Source organism: Phyllostomus hastatus, unplaced genomic scaffold, assembly GCF_019186645.2.
Source record: "Phyllostomus hastatus isolate PE091 unplaced genomic scaffold, TTU_PhHast_1.1 phas_scaffold_317, whole genome shotgun sequence".
NCBI classification, from domain to species: domain Eukaryota; kingdom Metazoa; phylum Chordata; class Mammalia; order Chiroptera; family Phyllostomidae; genus Phyllostomus; species Phyllostomus hastatus.
Window position 1 is genome coordinate 15,485,083 of NW_025334023.1, and position 19,978 is coordinate 15,505,060.

At 37.3% G+C, this 19,978-nt stretch overlaps 1 protein-coding gene across 3 annotated transcripts in view; it reads right to left on the bottom strand.

Annotated features, from left to right (window-relative positions):
• The window catches only part of GRM5 (glutamate metabotropic receptor 5), a 475,017-nt gene that overhangs the window by 196,873 nt on the left and 258,166 nt on the right, over positions 1-19,978 (bottom strand). The window lies entirely within an intron of this gene.

Consider the following 19,978-nt stretch of genomic DNA (forward strand, 5'->3'; position numbering starts at 1 on the left):
CAAAGTAAGCCCACAGAAAGAGTGGCCACTGGAGAAAAAAATATTCTGATCTCACTTCCCTTCCTCCCTCTGACTTCTGGCTGCTGCCTCCCACTGGTGAAGTCCTCCTGCAGCCAAAAGCAAGAGCCCACTGAGGCAGGCCATGGGACAGAGGAGAGGTAATTGTAGATCTGGAGTGGCAAGCAGAAGGGACATTCTCTCTAAAGGAAGGTATCTTTATTCTAATGACAATGGAGGCTGCCAGCCTTAGAATTCTTTGCCTTATAGCCCCCATAGTTCTCATGCTGCCATGGACTCCTCCAGTTCACAGGCTTTGAATTCTGTTGGCCCAGGTTCATAGCCTGGACATACCATGTGTTAGCTATATGACCACGAACAAGTTATTTAATCTTTCAAGTTCCTTATCTATAGAGTGGGAATAATAATACTAACTTTTGATTAGGACTATTGAAAGGATTATGTGAAATAATACATTTAGAATAGTGTCTGACAAATAGCAGGAGTTAAAAAAATGTTGAATTTCTTCATTTATATTATTGACATTTGAAAGAATAAAGTATCAAAGTTTAGAGACTTTTCAAAAAAAAATCACACAACTAGTCGGTGTCAGAACTGAGGAGAGAGAGATTCACTACCACACATCAACTCTAAGAATAGTAGCCTGCACTTCTCCTCATTGACCCCATCCTGCAAGACTAGATATTTCTTGAGGGAAATTATTATATAATATTTATTTTGCATCCAGGCACCCTCATAGTACACAATTTTTGCTCAATAAATGTTTGATGAATGGGTATATAAAACACAGTGTCAGAAGGTACAGAATCATTACAGAGGAAGAACTTCCCTTGCAAGCCTAAAATCCTTATCTCTGTCCTATGTAAATAGTTCTTTAAATAACAAAGTATAATGTGGTTTCTTCAAGAAGGTACTGAGATTTAGTAATAAATTGTAAATGATTGATTATCATATGACTACTCTGAGGCCCTTTGGTTGAAATATTTGTGCCACCACTTCTGAAGCTCTCCCCTCCCCCATCATATGTATATACTGGAAGTAGAGATAATCTATGGCTTGTATGAACTCATTAGAGCTAATATTCTCTACAGTCTATGATTTTGTTATTGTTTGGTAGAGGAATGATGTTTTATTCAATGCATCTTTCAATGAGATGCTTATAGTGGTTTTGGCATTGAGCACTGGGACAGATTGGGGTTTCTCTGGGAAAATAGAGGCTGAAAATATATAACCAGAAGTGTGATCTTAATGTCCTACTAGCATGAGAGAAAATACAGAGCTCTTAAATAATAGCATGCATAATTTAGTCATTTTAGGGTTAGAATGATCTTTAATCCTATTCGCCATTTGATGTCAATAAATACATAAGGAAAATAGACTAAGAGTCAGAAGACCTATCATAGACACTTGGTTGGACAGGGTAATTTCATTAAATTATAAAATTAAATTGACTTGCTTTGTCATCATATTAGGTATGTCATTAGAACCAGTTGTAATTTTATCTGTGCTGTGAAAGAGATATAGAGAGCAATGCAAAATTCAAAAGTTACTACTGTGTATTTATAAAAACTTGAACTTTACAGATTGTTCTTTCTGTTTGGTGCTTTTGGTATTCATTGTAGTTTGTTTCTTCCATTTGGTCAAGTTTTGCGATTATGCTTCAGTATTGAAGAGCCCTACTGTAGAAAAAGGAATGTTTGACTTTAATTCCTATCTAGATTCAGACAGCTCTTAGCATATTATAGCAAAATTTGGAAACACAGTTTACAATTGCATTCCAGAAAGCATTATGCCATAGTGTACCTATAATTCACTTTGAACATTTAGTGAAAACAACAAATATTTCCTAAGTATGCACTCAGAGCCACGTGCTATGTTAGCTAAGCAGCTTCTAAATATGTTAATAAAAATGTCCTCTTTCCCAGAGGAGTTCATAGTTTATGCCAGTGTAGAGCAGCAACTAAGAGTAAAAGCTTTGGGTATGCAACCTGATCCTCTCTTTCCAGGCCCCCATTTTTGTCATATGTAAAATAGGGGTAATAATTATATCTACCATTTAAGAATACTGAAGATGAAACAGGCTGATAATTGTAAAGCTTTCGGCACAGAGCCTGTCACATATAAGTGATCAGCTAATGATGGCTACTTTGATTTTTATTAGGAAAGGCACCTATAGAAACAGATCTTACTGTGACATGTGCTATAAAGTTACAGAAAAGAAGTGGTGTAGTTAGCCGGAGAATCTGTACGCATCTTTTATACTATCCTGTGGCACAGATACTTTTTCTGTTATAATGTCAGAGTCATGAATGTGATGTTATAAATGTTCAATGGAAGGAAGAAGAATAATCTTTTCCTTTGGTGGGAAGTATGCAACTTCACCTCTACAGGCATGGACAACTTGCCTCAAGAATTCAGAGCCATCTTTGGAAACTTAGATTCATTTGTGAGCCTAATGAGCCTAAGTGGTTATGATGCCTCAGGTGAAAAATATTTCCAATGACTTATAAAAATCCTCCAGATTTTTGACTTCTCTCCATGAAACTTAAGAGGTGAGATTTTTTTCTTCCAATTGAAAGCAAACCATTTTTAAAAGACAATACAGAGGCAAGATTGACACTGAAATTTTAGATTTATGAAATTTATGAGGTATAATTAATTTATCAAATATTGTAGATAGGTTCTTTTTTTTGTATAAAGAACATGGATTTTAGCTAATTTGATACAGACTTAAGGGTTTTCTTTTGTGGTTTCTTTAACTAGTGGCCTAGAGAGTAAATTTTGGAGAAATATGGAAGATAGGAATGTACTGTGGACCTCATGGGGACTGTGGAAGTTTTTCTAAAGGATGCAGGCTATGAGCTGGGGTTTATGGGATGATGAGGATAATGGTGGGTGAAAGAGGAGGGGCAAGAGTGTTTCTCAAAGCATCTGAAAGGTATACCTAAAGGTAGGCATGCATGGAGGTGCCAGGGTGTGGGTGTCAGCTATCAGGTCAGCTTAAAAATATAACATCAACATCTCTCTCTTTAGGACTAATATTCATTCTTGATAAGGGTAGAGGGAAATTATTTTGATGGAGAGACTCTGGGAAACAGTGACAGAAATTTAAAGCATGTCCTGTAGCTCACCAATATGGCCATATAGCATTGCATAACCTGGCTATATGTCCCTTCTTTGAGGTATAGTTGCAACATGATTAGCATCTAGTTAGTAATGAATTTGTCTTTGCTGTTTGCAAGTTCATCTATAGTCATTTCGTTAAGCTCTAAACCTTGTGAAATGGAGTTTTATGCACATAAGAATGAATGTGGGTGCATGTTTCCTGTTGATGCATATTGAGTGTATCTACTGTATAGCTGTATCTGAAACTACATAAGAAGATGTGAGTACCTGCTTCTCCCTGGAACCAATTTAAGGTGGAAAATTCTGAGATTGTGAATTCCATGAATTCTACATGGAAGAAAGAGCCTACATGCAAGCCAAAGGACTCCTTTAGACACTATCTTTTATCTGAATTTTCTTCAGAATTACGAGAATTTTTTTGAAAGGGGACATTTGGGGAAATTATTTTTGTTTGTGTATAGCACTTGAAGAAAATCAAAGGGGGAGAAGATAATTAACATTTATGGAATGTTTGCAAATATACCAGGCCTTTGTGTACATTTCATTTCCATAGCAACAAACATCTGAACAAGCAGAATTATGTATCATAGATTGAAAGCATCATGAGAGTGGTCATGCCATCTGTTTTGTCGCCGAAGTGCTTAAAATAGTGCCTGCCACATACTAGATGCTCAATTAATACTTGTGAAATAAAAATGAACTGGGTTGACTCTTGCAATTTGAAGAATTAGCAGTAAAGAACAATTAAGTGTATTTCCCAGGACTACTGAGCCACCACAGGGTAGGTATTATGCACATAGAAAGATTTGAATGCAGGTTTATCCGATGAAAGATAGTATCATAATATCTCTCCATAATGGCATTTTTCATGAAAGGAAAATAACTAAACAATTCTCAGTAAAGTGAATGTTACTAATTTGGAATGAGAATTCATCTAGGAAGCAGACAGAGCTGCTGATTCCCCCTTTGATTATTCTACAATTGAATCCTCTCCTGATGCAGAATGGAGAGAGTTTTTACATGAATATTTGTAAGCTGTCTTAAATCCTTTTCAAACAAGGATGAGTAAGCATAAATACACAAATAGGCAATTCTGAGGATATACTAGGGTTTCACTTTCATTTCAACAGGTATTACTTACTGTCAACTTCATTTCTGGGGTCAGGATATAATTGAGAAAAGATGCAATTCCTGCCTGAATTAACTTTAATTTAGGTGGGAAGATTAATCAAATTAGTGGTTTTTAAACATGGTTGTATATAAAGATAACCCATGGAGTTAGTTAAAAATACACAATTAGACTATTAGAGGTTAGGTCTGAAATTTTTTATTTTTCATAAATCGCCCCAGATAATTCTGATTACAGCTATATCTGATCACCAATTCAAAAGAACCTATGCACCCCAATGTTCATAGCTATGTTATTTACAATAGTCAAGTGCTGGAAACAGCCTAAGTACCCATGAGTAAATGAATGGATAAAAAACTGTGGTAAATTTACACAATGGAATTCTACACAGCAGAAAGAAAGAAGGAGCTCCTACCCTTTGTGAGAGTGTGAATGGAACTAGAGAGCATTATGCTAAGTGAAACAAGCCAGGTGGTGAAAGACAAATACCATATGATCTCACCTGTAAGTGGAACCTAATAACAAAACAAACAAATGAGCAGAATAGAACCAGAGACATTGAAATAAAGAACAAATTGACAGTGATCAGAGGGTAGGGGGAGGAGGATAATGGAGAAAGAAAGAGAAAGGGCAAGTCAAGGAACATGAATAGAGAACACATAAGCAAGGACAATGGGGGGGCTTGATTCTAGAAGTTGGGGGAATGTGGCAGGGGAGAGCAATAGGGGAAAAGATGGGGCAAGTGTAACTGAATAACAACAAGGAAAAAAAGGAAAGGAAAGGGAAGGAAAGGGAAAGGAAGGGAAGGGAAAGGAAAAAAGAAAGAAAAGACAACACTGAACTAGATGCACACTAAAATCCCTTCTAGCTTTAGAATTCTATGATTTCCTATCATTTTAAAGGTTTCTTACAAAAATAGTGTGGACAAAAAGAAGTGAATATGTCTGTCAGCAGAGCACTGTCCTGAGAGGTAACATTGGAGCAAAAAATGAGAGTTGCTGTAGGAGAATTTGTTCTGGAAAGTCATGGGCAGCTTGGACAAAGCACCTGTCCAAATTCGAAGTGGCTGAGGCCAGAGGTAGATGCCCTAAACTGTTTATTTAGGTTTGACTATCTTGGAGTGACTTAAACTAATTATGAAAATTGTCAGCCCAATTGCCTATATTTCAAATATTTATTGCATAGAAAAATAGTAAATCATCATGTATCTGCGCCCCTTACCAGCAAAACTACACACTGCAGCTGCTTTCTTTAGAGGAAAGGAACTCAGTTGAATGTTAGCCTGGAACAATGAAATACATAGGAGAAAACATAGGTACTAAACTTACTGACCTTGGTCTCAGAGAGGTTTTTGTGAACTTGACCCCAAAGGCAAGGGAAGCAAACACAAAAATAAATAAATAGGACTTACCAAACTGAAAATATTTCTGCCCAGTGGAAGAAACCATCAACAGAACAAAAGGGTAACCAATGGAATAGGAGAAGATATTTGTAAATGATAGGGAGCTAATATAAAAAAACATATGCAAATGCATACAACTAAACAACAACAACACAAACAATCCAATTAAAAAAGGTAAAGGACCTAAACAGACACCTTCCCCAAGGAGACACAGAGATGGCCAACAGTTGGGCCAAGGTGGCCAACAGTTACAGGAAAAGATGTTCAACTCTACTACCTATTAGGTGAATGCTAATCAAAAGTCAGTTCATGGTTTGGTCTGAATGCTCCTGGTTTGAAAAATGTCTTTTTTGTGTATGAACAATAAATTTGTCCTAAATACTGAAAAAAAAGGCCTTGTGTAGAACAAGCTACTTAAATAGCATCCAGTTCTCTTTACCACCAAAAAACCATTTTAGTGCCTACTGAGGGCAATATGCTAATAAAAATCATCTGCTAGTCTTTGTGTCTGTTAAGATTGCTTTATAAACACTGAAACATTAGGAAAATCATTGTTGATATTTTATTACACATAATAATATATAATAATTATATTTGTTAATAATTATAGTAAACATTTATTTAATGTTTAATATCTCCAGGCACTATGCTTTGAAAGCTTGCACACTTTATTCAATCTTCATAATATACTATAAAATATATCAATTTTTTATCTTTAGTGTACTAATGAAAAAATTGAGGTTTATGGAGACTGAACTACCTTGAGACCTCCAGCTAGCAAGTTCAGGACAAGAACTGAAGCCTTGTTCTGTTTGACTCCTCAGCCCATATTTTTAGGCGTACACCAAATTAGCTTTAAGTAACTAAAATAGATCTTTCCCTACACCAGATTATCATTCTCTAGTCAATTATGTTTTCAAAGAATATTTAAAAGCATGGTAAAATGTCCATTGTATAGTATTTATGAAACTCAATAAATATGTATATACACGTTTATAAAAATGCTTGAAGGAAATACATAAAAACGTTAGCATTTTTCTCTGGGTGGTTGAATAACAGATGTATTTTTGGCCTCTTCCCATTACTTCCCTGTGCTTTCCATATTTTATATAATAACTATTTATAGTTAGAAAGATATGAGTAATTATATGTTATTAATTAAAATAGACTATTAATATATTAGAAAGGTTATAAGGAAATTCATCAAAATATTGAGAAGGCTTTTAGTTAGACAAAAGAGCTGTGAACATGCAATAGTATTATTCTTTTACTTACAATTTCTAAAGATGCCACATAGAAAAATATTTAGAAATCCAAATGCCTTAGTTACCATATGAGATCCTTTATAATCTAGCCATTGGCTATTTTCCCAGATTTACAATCCAGCCCCCATCTTTCAAGACTTAATGCGTAAAACTTTCTGTGAGGTCTATTCTACACTCTGGTTCCATCCACCACTTGAAAGTGCTACATTCCTTCATAATTCAATGCCTATACTTGTGGTTCCATTTGTCTACAATGTAACCTTCTTGAGGACAAAGGTCATGTCCTCAAAACACATGTTTCTTAATACTAGTATTCAATTTACCGTACACAGTAAGCCTTCAACACATGTTTGTTGTATAAATAAATAGTCTTCTTTTACTTATTTCTCCCTCCATTTTCAGCATGACCAAGTGTTTCCATCCAGGATTTAGAGGCAATAATGTGAAAGAATGGTGTGTAGCTTTCACATTTCCTATATGCACTTCTGTTTGAAAGTTCTACAAAGGAAATATATTCATTGTATACCATTATGTAACTTAAAATATAAAGACAGGAAATTTTATTAAAATTTCCTCTGAAAGAGAAGACAAAGTTAGCTGTTATTATTAGCCATTATCATCTTTAATTCTCTGTTTAAATATCACCTCCTTTCTAAAGCCTTCTTGTATTCTCCTTAGGCTTAGTTCTGTCTCTGTCTCCCTAATTTCCATTTTGCTTTTTATGTCTCTATATTTATGGATTTCACTGCATTGCAATTATTTATCTATGACTGTTTTCCCTACTATGATGTAAGGAAGAGTGCAAGGTCTATTAATTCACTTTATATCGTAAAGACTTAACTCAAAATACATTTGATAATGACTGAACTTGCACATAACTCCTTTCTCAAATACCTCACAGACTGCAAAAGACCTCAATGAAAAGGCAACATCTTGTATTTAGGAGACAAAATTCTTCATCTGCTTCCCATTGTAAATCTAGTGTCCCTTCACTTGAACAGAAGCAGAGGCATGGATACATAGAATAGACTGACAGCTGTCAAAGGGGAGGGGCATTGGGGAATGGATAAAATATGGTGAAAGAATTAAAATATATATATATATTATATAAATATAATAAATATAATAATATTATAAATATATTATAAATATTATAAATATATAATAAAATATATATATCACTATATATATATATATATCACATAGACACAAACAACAAGGTGGTGATAGCCAGAGGGAAAGGGTGTTGGGGTAGGCAAAGGTGGGCAAATGGGGAAAATGGGGATGGAAAGAGCCTTTACTTGGGATGATGACGGCATGATGCAGGGTGCAGATGATGCTTTTTTGAGTTGTACACTTGAAATCTGTACAGTTTTTGAACTAATGTCACATAAATAAAAACATACATACATACATACATACATACATACATATATACAATGGCTTTATTCCATCTTTGTTCATCGCTCTCTATTTGCCTTCTATACTATATTTTTCTCCTTAGTACTTATTTCCATCTAACATGGTATACATTTTACTTATTTACCTCTCCATTGCTTATCTGTCCTCACTAGAATATAAGCTCCATGAACAGAGGTAGAGGTAAATTGTTCACTGTTTTGTTCACTGTTATACCCCTAGAGCCTGAAATGGGCCATGTCATACTGGAGGTACCTAATTTGCTATTTGTTGACAAAATGAATACCATGTACAAAACTATAAAGACGGAAGATGGAGTATCATTTTGACAACCCATGAGAGGCACTGAACTCATGATAATGCTCTGGAAAGAGCTCTGTGTTGTAGTTTTGTTTTTGTTTTATAAATGTTGATTGATGTACAGATCTGATCAGGATCATAACTGTCCCTAGCAGATACTTAAATGAAGAGAAGGGCCAACATCCTTTTATTAAATGTAAATAATCTACTAAGAGGTCACTCTCAGCCTTTGGGAAAATGTAACTTGAGGAAATATCTGCTCATAAACCTGCCACACACCTTAAAAAAGTGTTTAAGACCCTACTTCTTGCACAATCTACTGAGTTAAGAAGGCTGTAAAATTTTATCCCACAGATCATGGCCTTGTAAAGGCCATGAGAGTATGTAAAGTCTTAGCTTGAAACACTTAATTCAGGTCTAACAAGATACCCATCTGGACAGGCTACTCAATCTCAACAAAGTCCTTTTTGGAGTGCGGGCTTCTTCCATGTAGTCCCCCAAGATGAAGGGAAGAGAAACAGACACAAAGGTAACCACCTGAAGTAACTCACTGATAAACTAGACAGCAGATTGTAAGAACAAAAGATAAATTTTGTAGGCCACGGAGCTAACGTGGCCTATTGTTAGATCAGATCTTTCCTATTCTTAGTTAATATAACCAAACTGTCTGCTGCAAACAAACATTGGTCAGTCTTTTCTTTACAATGGGGAGATATACTCAGTTTATCAAAATGCAAAGTTAAAAATAATGTTGAGGTGTGTTTTTGTGGTTAATGTCTCTAAAAATCATTATTGCCCTATCCAAAGACCATTTCTATAGACTCAGGCTCATGTGGTTTCTGTTGGGACACTTATTACCAGGTGTGTTTGTGTATATGGTAGTGGTCATGGTGATGGGGCATTGTTCATGTTGAGTTTCTACTACTTGGCTCAAAACCAGTCCCACTTGAGAATGACAAATATCCCATAATGTCTATAAAACCTCATCTGTGCTTTCTATAAGGTAGAAACAAAAACACAGCTGTTAATGTAGGATGGTTATGATGATGATATGTGGGTTCAAATCTTGGCACTGCTATTTCACTACATGTGTAACCTTTGGTTTACAGGCTGGTACTCAATCCACTGAGCCACATCAGCCAGGGCTACATGTGTAACCTTAAAATCACATTGTTTAACCTCTTGGAAACATACTCTCTTTTGCTATAAATTTGGTAATAACAGAAACTTAATATAAGATTGTTGGGGAGATTAAATGAGAGAGTATATATCAAACATTTAATATCATGTCCACAACACAGAAACACAGACAATAACTGTTAGCTATAATAGTGAACATTTCCATCAAGAAAGAGCAACTAATTTTACTTAGTTCTGGAACTGATTTTTTTGGTGGGAGTATGGGGTTGAGAAAGAGCCCTGAAGGAAGAAGCATCTGATCATTGCAACCACTTCAGCAGCAGTGAAGAATCTGAACATTAAGAATACACTGTTTCATGTTTTCTTGATTTTACTAACCGAAGTATATAAAACTAGGAACTGTTACCCTTTTCCTTAATTCAGACAAATATGCTTAATGCATAATAGCAACTACAAAAACAATGTTTAAAATTACTGTTTGTAGCGTTCTTTCATTGTAAGTGGCATTAATCATGCATACTTTTTTAAAGGTAAATACCAGCAATTATTCTCAATAAGAGCTAACCTCCCCACAGTCATACTGTTACAAATGCACATCCACCACTTATCCTGCCATCTACATAGCCGACAGTTTGTGCTTGACTTCTAGGCACTGACAGTGTGTTGAAAATGAGTGCAAATATTCTATCTATGAAGTCTCTCTCCCTAAAGAAATTTTTATGCATCTGAGGTTAATATAGACAAGAATGTCCTATTATACGGAGATCATCAAATATGTGAAAGGAAATTGACAAAGAAAAAGGCAGCTTTTGTTCTCCACAATACTGAATGCAAATTTGAAAGACTGTTTGCTTTTATGAAGACATACCTCATTGCTTCCTAATTTCTTCCCAGAAAAACAGACTGGGGATGTAAGGTGTGACTGAATGACTAGTGATATCTAATTATCACAAGCTGCACACAAGGCCCATTGCTGATATTGTGTCAATTCACATTTCTAAATTAATTAGCAAAGCAATGAGAAGAAAACATCAAATAAATGAATATTCTCTTGGTCCACATTTAGCCAAGGTTACACAGTATGGCTGAGAATTGCAAACAATTAACACCTGTTTGTACCTTTCTCTGGTTTGGGCCTTTCGGGGAAGGGGTGCGGAATAGCAGAGTAATGTTAATCAGCCACTCCTGTTTGAAATTATGGTCATGTAAGTTGGTATCACCACAGAGATGCCCTGATGATCTGACGTAACATCTACCTCCAAACATCTGTAGTATTTGTGGGAATTTGCTGAGATTTTTGACACTACTTCATCCTGCTCCAGGTCCCTTGCTGCGACTGTCTTTTGGACATATTTCTACTTGTTAAGCAGAGGGAAAACCCAGAAGTGAGAGGAATCACTTCATGATAGTTTTTGTATTTTTCAGAGACCAGAACATGTAGAATTCTCGGTGCAGCTGCTTCCACTTCCTAAATCTCTCATATTGTCTGGAAGGCACTGGCATAATCCATCTCTGTGTGCTAAGATAAGAACGATCCCTGGGCAAAAAGCAAAAAAAAATATACCATTGTTTGGTGTGTAACAAAATGATCTGTTTAGTTTGAGTTTTCAAAAATTCATGGCGATGCCATGACTTTTGTATTTTTTAAAACTGTCAGACGAATATACAGAGCAGTTTTAGATTTACAAAAAGTGTATCAGAAAGTACAAACTGTCCATATATTCGCTCACCCTGCCCTGGTTTTCCCTTATTATTAACATATTGCAGTAGTATGACACATTTTTTATAATTGGTGAACCAATATTGATACATTATTATTAACTTCAGTTCCCAGTTGACACGAAACTTCAGTCTTTGTATTACACATTCCATAGGTTTTGACAAATGTATGATGACATGTATCCTGAGTAGTTTTGTAACAGGGTGCAGCCAAGAGGGGGACCCCAAATAGGGATTTGGAATAGAGTCCAGAACTCAAGGTGTCCAGGAAATATTAGGATGTCCTCACTTCCCCTCCCCCAGGTGAGGGTTGGGGGAAGAGACAAATGGAGCAGGGCCATTAAGAGCTGTTTTGCATAGCAACAGCTTTATAGCTAACCTCTGGCATGGTCATTTAACACATCTATAACCTTTAACCAGTTGCACAGATATGTTAAATAGCTGTGGCCATGCTCTGAGCCAGAGGGATGGAAGTAACTTCCCTGCCAAGATGTGACTGGGAGGCAGGTCCTCCAAGTTACAGCGCCTATGTGAGAGCTTGAAGAAGATTGGCTCCATGACATGGGGCCACACCTGCCCAGACCCACAGTGGTAGCCCAGTAAAGCTGGAAGGATATGAGACTGATTGCAAGTGTAGCTGAGTGTGGGAGGAATTGGAAATGGGGCTGCAGAGGAAGGTTGGCACAGGGATTTAAACCCAGAAGTGGCAGCCATTGGAGGGAGAATCACTTGGTCTTTAGCAGAGTGGGGACTCCTGCAGCCCTGTGAGAGGGAATCATGCAGCTTTGGCAGAGTGGAGACTCCTTTGGCCCTTGTACAGAGAGAGCCACGCAGCTGTGGACATGTAAGGGAGAACGATGTGGCTTTGCCAGAGTGGGGACTCCTGCAACCATTGTGCAGGGAGGACCACGTGGCTGGGGCACTGGAGAGAGAACCTCACAGTTTTGCCAGGGTGGGGACCCCCACAGCTTTAGACAGGGGAACCACCACCTAGCTTTAGCAGAGATCCCGGTGACACAGCTGATGGTTCCAGGAACCGAGGGAGGCCTCCCAGCTGACACGGATCACTGGGAAGAACTGGGGACTGCCTAAGCCAAGGACTTCCATTTCCTTTCCTGAGATACAGTACCCCGGATTAGGCAAAGGGGGAAGGAAGGACTGTGTGTGTTTGTGGGTGTTTTAAGGGACTTTGAGATTTAGATGAAGACATTAGGTTACTACTTTAAGTTTATATAGCTTTAAATAAACATTTCCTTTCCTTTTCATGAATCTCTGGCATTGAGAGATGTCTTTCCTCTGGTGGCAGACATGCAAACCTGGGGGGGTTCCTTTTGGGTAATAGTAGATTGCCTCACCCTCCTAGGCGACCCCCCCCCGTTATTGTTCGGTAACAGTTTCAGTGCCTTAAATATCCCTTCTTCTCTACCCATTCACCCTCCCCTGAAACTCCTGGCAACAAGTGATTCTTTTACTGTTTCCATAGTTTTGCATTTTCCAGAGTGGCATGTAGTTTGATCATACACTATAGCATTTTCAGGTTGCTGTCTTTTACTTAGCAATATACTATCAAGGTTTCTCCACATCTTTCCATGGCTTGATGGCTCACTTCTTTTCATTACTAAATCATATTTTATGGTCTGGATGTACACCACTTTGTTTATTTATTCACCTACTAAAGGATATGTTGGTTGCTTCCAAGTTTTGGCAGTTATGAATAAAGCTGGTATACATATTTGCGTTCAGGTTTTTGTGTGGACCTATTTTCAATAAGGTTGAGTAACTACAAGGAGCGTGATTACTGCTTTGTATGGTAAGAATATGTTTAGTTTTGTAAGAAACTGACAAACTGTCTTCTAAAGTGGCTGTATCCTTTCTTCATTCCCACCAGCAATGAATGACTGTTCCTGTTATTCTTTGCTTTTTTCTTGCTTGTCTCTCCAATCAAATGGTTTTTACTGTTGAAGAGGTTGCTGAGCTACATGAATTCTGAAAAACATGTAGGAAACATCTGAAAAGTCAAGCATCTGAAAAATCAAGATAATAAAAAGCCTGTCCAGGCAGAGCACTGTATTTTGGGGGTTTTGAGCTGCAGAGTTAACCTGTGTTTTGTGTCTCCAATGCTTTCCATTACTGTGGTCAGACCCTGGTCTAACACCTTTTCTCTAACCTCATGTTTGATCTTCCAACACCTATTCCAACTCTTTCAGTCTTTAGTTTTTAATTTTTTTCTTTTATGGATTCTAGAGAGAGGGGGAGGAAAAAGACTGGGAGAGAAACACCAATGGAAGAGAGAAACATTGATTTGTTGTGTCCTACATGCTTTCCAACTGGGGAACAAACCTGTAACCCAGGCATGTGCCCTGACTGGGAATCAAACCTGCAACCCTTTGGTTTGCAGGATAATGTCCAACTCACTGAGCCACACTGGCCAGGGCACCTATTCTAATTCTTTATTCACTTGGTAGCCAGAGTGAGGTTTTCAAAATGCAAATCTTACCTAAACACCGCTAGAAGGTAGTCCAGATCCTTAGCGTAATCTTTGAGGCCTTGCATGTACTGATAAGTACCAATTTCTCCTGATCCATCTCTGATCATATTCTTGATGATCAGCCATTACTACCAGCTGCTTCCTGGAGCCACGAGAGTACAAGTTACTAGTGTACCACAGAGCTTAAACACATACCATTCCTTTGAGTTGGAAGGTATCTTCTCTCCCACCCCATCTTCATCTGTTATAATCATATTCATTCTTCAGGTCTCTCTTGAACTGACCTTTTCTCAGGGACCTTCTCTGGCACCCTGTGCACATTGCGCCCTGAAGTTAGTGGCTTGCCAATACCCCATACTTCTTCACAGAAATTCCCACAGTGCTATTTCACAGTTATCTGCTTGATATTTATTTCCTTCTCTAGACAGTATGTTTCATGAGGGTAGGATTGCATGTATTTTGCCCACTGCTTTATTCTCAGGAGCCATAATAGGGATTGGACATTGCAGGAAATCTATAAACAATTACTGAGTGAATGAATAAATAATAAAAACCATATAGATATTATAATTCCAGGTGGAAACTACTATGACTTAGAAATAAATATCTTCATCAATGCACTACTGACAACAGAAACTTCCATTATCCAGACAAGTTGCTATTTCTTTTAATGACCTCAGAAAGCAAGCTGATAAAGCCCTTTATCATATACATTTAGGCATACATGCCAGGTTCATCATGACTTCACTGCTGCCTCATCACCTATCACTTCTCCCTTGTATGTGATGTTCTAGGCATGCTAGACTGAACTGTAGGCTACTTCCAATGGGCACCTTGATGTTTTATAGCCCTGTGACATTGCTCATCTTTTTCTGTTATAGTTGACATTCACTATTATTCTGTATTAGTTTTAGATGTAGAGCATAATTGTTAGATGATCATGCATTTTACAGAGTGGTCCCCCTGATATTTCAAATACTCATCTGGCACCAAACATAGTCAGTATAATATTGACTGTATTTCCTATACTGTAATTTACATCTCTGTGACTATTCAGTAACTACCAATTTGTACTTAATCCCTTCACCCTTTTCACTCAGCCCCCCAACCCTTCTCCCCTCCATCAACTGTCTTCTCTATCTATGAGTCTGTTTCTTCTTCTTCTTTGTTTATTTTGATACAACTTAGGTGTTACCTTCTCCAGGAAGCTTTTTATAAAGCTCTGGAACAGCCAAGGGTATCCCTGTGCTGCTACATCAGTCTGTCCTATCCTGTATCATGGAAAAATGTTCAACAGATATTTAATGGAAATTCAACATCGCTTACAAAGTTACAACAACATCATTGGAAAATTCCTGTTTATCTTCCCATCTCTTCTTGAAACTGGGAATGACATCTGTGATGAGACTATTTGTTTTGTTCACTGTCTATCCCAGGTGCCTGGAAGGTAGTAGTTCCCTGACCTAAGTTCACTGAAATTAACTGAATAATCAGTGCAAACAGTAGTGAGCAGGGTCAGAGCCCCTCAAGAGTAGTCCACTGAAACAATCACAGTATCCTTTTTGTTCATCCTAGGTAACCTAAGAGCTTAAAACAGTATGTAAATTTGCAAACTTCATTTACAGCTGTCAGAATTTATTTCTTCTAGACTAGAAAATGAGTGATTGTGTCCCAGCTGCAGTCTAAGCCAACCTAGGGCCACCTAGGCCTCTATCATTAGAGACACCTCATAAAAATGAGACCAAAAGTAAGATTTACCCAGGTTCTCTTGGATCACATGCTAGTTCTTTCTCCCGTCTCTGAGACAATAATTATTTGACTATTTCCTTTTCAAAACATCCTTGCCTACCAACAAATTTGAGCATGCCCTCCTCTGTGCCCTGCCACACACTAGACGTGTCTCCATCACAGCATTTCCCAATTGCATTAAAACCACTTGAAATGTATGTCTCCCATGTTTTATTGAAAGATCCCTGAAGGCAGGACCCTGTTCCACTAATTCAGTGTCTAGCCCGTGGACCCATCAATGTTTTCTTAATGAATGAACCAATGATCATATGTACAATAAGAATAAGTAGAGCATAGTGTTATGAATAGGTGTTATAAACACATAAAAATAAGAAATCTACAATATTTGCAAAATATAATATAACATTGGCTTTGGGGAAGAACTGGCATTTACTGAATGCCTACTATGTACTGAACACTGTGCTAGGTTCTAAGCATTTTTTCAAGTTACCTTGTTTCATTTTTATAATAACCTATCAACATAAAGAAAATCACCTTTTTTTTTAGATAAGGAAACTCAAATTCAGAGAATAGGGCTATGAATTTAAGAAACATCTGATACCAAAGTTCCTATTCCTGCTATTGAGACTATTATTTAAAGGCAAAAATTTTTAAAGAGAGATGATATCTCTGATTAAGGGCCAGAATTAACCCTCGCAATGCAAACTGTGTCAGCCTCAGAATGCAAGGTCTCATTTCATCCCCTTGACTGTCCCTGTTGGTCTAAAAGGATAGAACTCACTCTGCCCTGGAGACCTTTGGAAAACCTCTCCTGGCAATAGTTTTCCAGGACTGGGTGGTTTTAGCAGACAATTTAAGTTCAAATCCTTGTTGAACGATCTTTTCAAAGCTGTGATTACTTAAGGGCATTTTATTTTTTCTGAATTTCCTTCACACTTTTATTTTATTTTAATTTGTACATCCTATGAAGTAGATTTCATAGGAATGGCCCAATAAAACTATTTATCAATAATGGATTTAAGGGCAGATAAAAACATTTTAGTTTCTACCAGATCAAGCAATATTTTCTATAGAGTGTGGCATTTCTCTGGGTGTTTATACATTATTTTCCTCATTAATTGTAAGCTCTTTAAAAATAGAAACTACATTGTGCTTAGCTGTGCATGCTGAATCAAGGATACTATCTTAAATATAATAGCTGTAAATCAAGTCTGTCATTGAATCATTAAAACATATATATCACTCTCCCATATGGTCATGAAAGTTCTGGAAAGCCTGACAAAAATATATACTTTGAGATAAGGAATGATTTTTTCCCCCCAGCATACATATTTGAGTATATATACACTGAGGTCTGTCCAGAAAAAGTCCAGCCATTATTAATATAATGAGAACAGTTTGTGCAACATCAGTGTAACCTGGCAACCAAGGAATGTAGACTAGAATACACATGTATGAATGACTTCATTCACTGTACTCGTTGGGAGGTGGGGAGCTGTAGATGCCATCAAGTGAGCATGTGTACTGTGTGACCATCACATTACAAATGACTGAGCAAGTGGAGCAATGAACCTGCATCAAATTTTGCATTAAGGTTGAACATTCCTCCATGGAAACTATTCAGGTGATTCAGAAAGTTTTGGGGAATGATTCAATGAGTGCAGTATAAATAAAAGTGTGGCACAAATGTTTCAAAGATGGTTGAGAATCTATTGAAAGTGATCCACATTCTGAAAGGCCTGCAACAAGCACAACACCAGAGAATGTTGAACATGTATGGGCTGCAATCAACCAAGATCAGTGACTGACAATGCAAGAACTAGAAGCTGATCTGGGATTCCAAAATCTATGGTGTCTGAGATTTTGGTGTAGGATCTTAGCATGCAACATATCATGGCAAAATGTGTTTCACGTTTTCTGCTACCAGAGCAGAAGGAACATTGTGCTATAATTGCTAATGATTTGGTTCAAACTACTACCAATGAACCAATTTTCCTCAAGAAGGTCATAACCAGAGATGAATTCTGGGTCTACGGCTATGGTCTGGAAACAAGGCCCAGTTGTCCCAATGGAAGTCACCTGGTTTTCCATGTCTGAAGTCGCAGCAAGATAAAGATTGTGATAACTGATTTGTTTATTGGAAAGGTGTTATTTATTATGAGTACACTCCTCCAGGCCAAACAATTAATAAGGAAAACTACCTCTGTGTTTTTCATCAGTTGAGAAGATGCAATATGATGAAAACGGCCACAGCTATGGGCAACTGGTGATTGGCAGCTTCATCACAACAAGGCACGTGCTCATGCATCACGTCTCATGCAGAGTTTTTGGTGAAATATCAAATCACTCAGATGACTCAGCCCCACTACAGCCCAGATTTGGCACCCTGTGACTTCTGGATTTTCCCAAAACTAAAATCACCTTGGAAAGGGAAGATATTTCAGACCATCAGTGAGATTCAGGAAAATATGACAGAGTAGCTGATGGTAATTCCAACAAAGGGTTTTGCAGAGTGTTTTGAACAGTAGAGGAGATGCTTGAAGAAGTGAGTGAGGTCCCAAGGTGCCTACTTTGAAGGGGACTGAGGCATTATTGTCCTAGGTACAATGTTTCTTGTATCTTGTATCTTCTTCAATAAATGTCTGTTTTTCATATTGCATGACTGGATAACTTCTGGACAAAATATTTTATGTACATGCTGAGATTCAGTGAGAACAGATACTTTCCTCAGACATTTTGAGGACTGGAACCCAGATTTTCTGAATTTGAGTCCTCTCTGCCATTTAATCATCTTGGGAGTTAAGAATTGTCTTGATGTGGCATACCTTCAGAGCCTGGCAACTTTCTGACTGTGAGGTTTTCTCTTCAGAGAAAATGAGCAATGCTGCCATTTATGCTGTGGTAGTCTTAGACACATTAACAAGTAAAAATTGAAATGCAGGAAATATCAAAGCTTTAGTGATTAGATATTAAGATTTCTGGGAGTTGACCCCATAGGACTGTAGATGTTCTCTCTTTTGTCTGTTACATAATGGCAAAGAAACTTCTCAGGAACCTGAGTTGATTTTATTCTTGCAACTGTTTATGGTTCTGGGGGAGCTTAAGGGAATTATGTAATAAGCTTTAGAGAAGGCAACTGGCTTCCACAAGAACAAAATACAGTAGTGAATGTGGGAGAAAAAGAGCGCCTGTGACCAGTCCCATCCTACCTCCGAGGTTTCTTGTGCATTCTTTCTCTTCTCTCCCACATTCCGGGCCCTCACGTAAGTTTTGCACACATTATTAAGCTTTTCTCTGACTCTCCAAATAGACTAAGTTTGCTGGTTGTTTGCTACTGTGGCACCCTCTTGGCTTTCTTTTGAACTACAAAAACCATTTATTAATGTCTGTTATTTTTTTTCCAACAGATCTCAACTGGGCCTTAAACATTTTGGCAGGGCAGGGCCACACGTGCCTCACTCACAGCACCTCTAGTATGTCACTTGCATGTTCTGGTCAGCTGCATTTCCTTGCTCTTCATTTCTAAGATGGTGGGTGAGCCATGTTCACCAAAGAATGAATGGTGTGAGGACCCTGGGAATGTGCAAGATCATTTTAGGGACTTACTGATGTATATTTTTATTTCAATAGTCATGTGTTTTATTGTTAACTGATACTTGTTAAAATTCTCTCTTCTTCCATTTACAGACTTAAAGATCATTTGCCTTCTAAAATCAACTTATTTTGGTATAGAAGTGACTTTATTCAGAAACAATAAAGCAACTAATAATATAGGTAGTGTATGGACATGGAAAATTATTTCTGCTATATGAAATAATAATGACTGACATTCAAGAAACACTATGTTATAGCATAAATTGATCCAAATAGTCTTCCATTTTCCAATTTTCTTTGTGAAATAATAGGAAGCTGGAGTTGTATGCTGTCAATATATTGAGCCTATTTTTAATTTGAGAATATTTGGATAATTTTGTGTATGTCATAGATGTTAGAAAGTTAAAAGTTTTATATATTATTTTTCTACATAATACAGGCCTGGTACAGAAGGTATTAAATAAAGGCACTCAATTTTACATTTTTGAAGAGTCTGTTATTGATGATATGTATGGGAATTGGAAATAAATTCCAGTGTTGAAATCAATAGTTTGGAATTCAGAAATGGATATGCTGGGTATCCAAGGAGAGACATCATAGATGAACTCTAGGTGCATTAAATTAATATT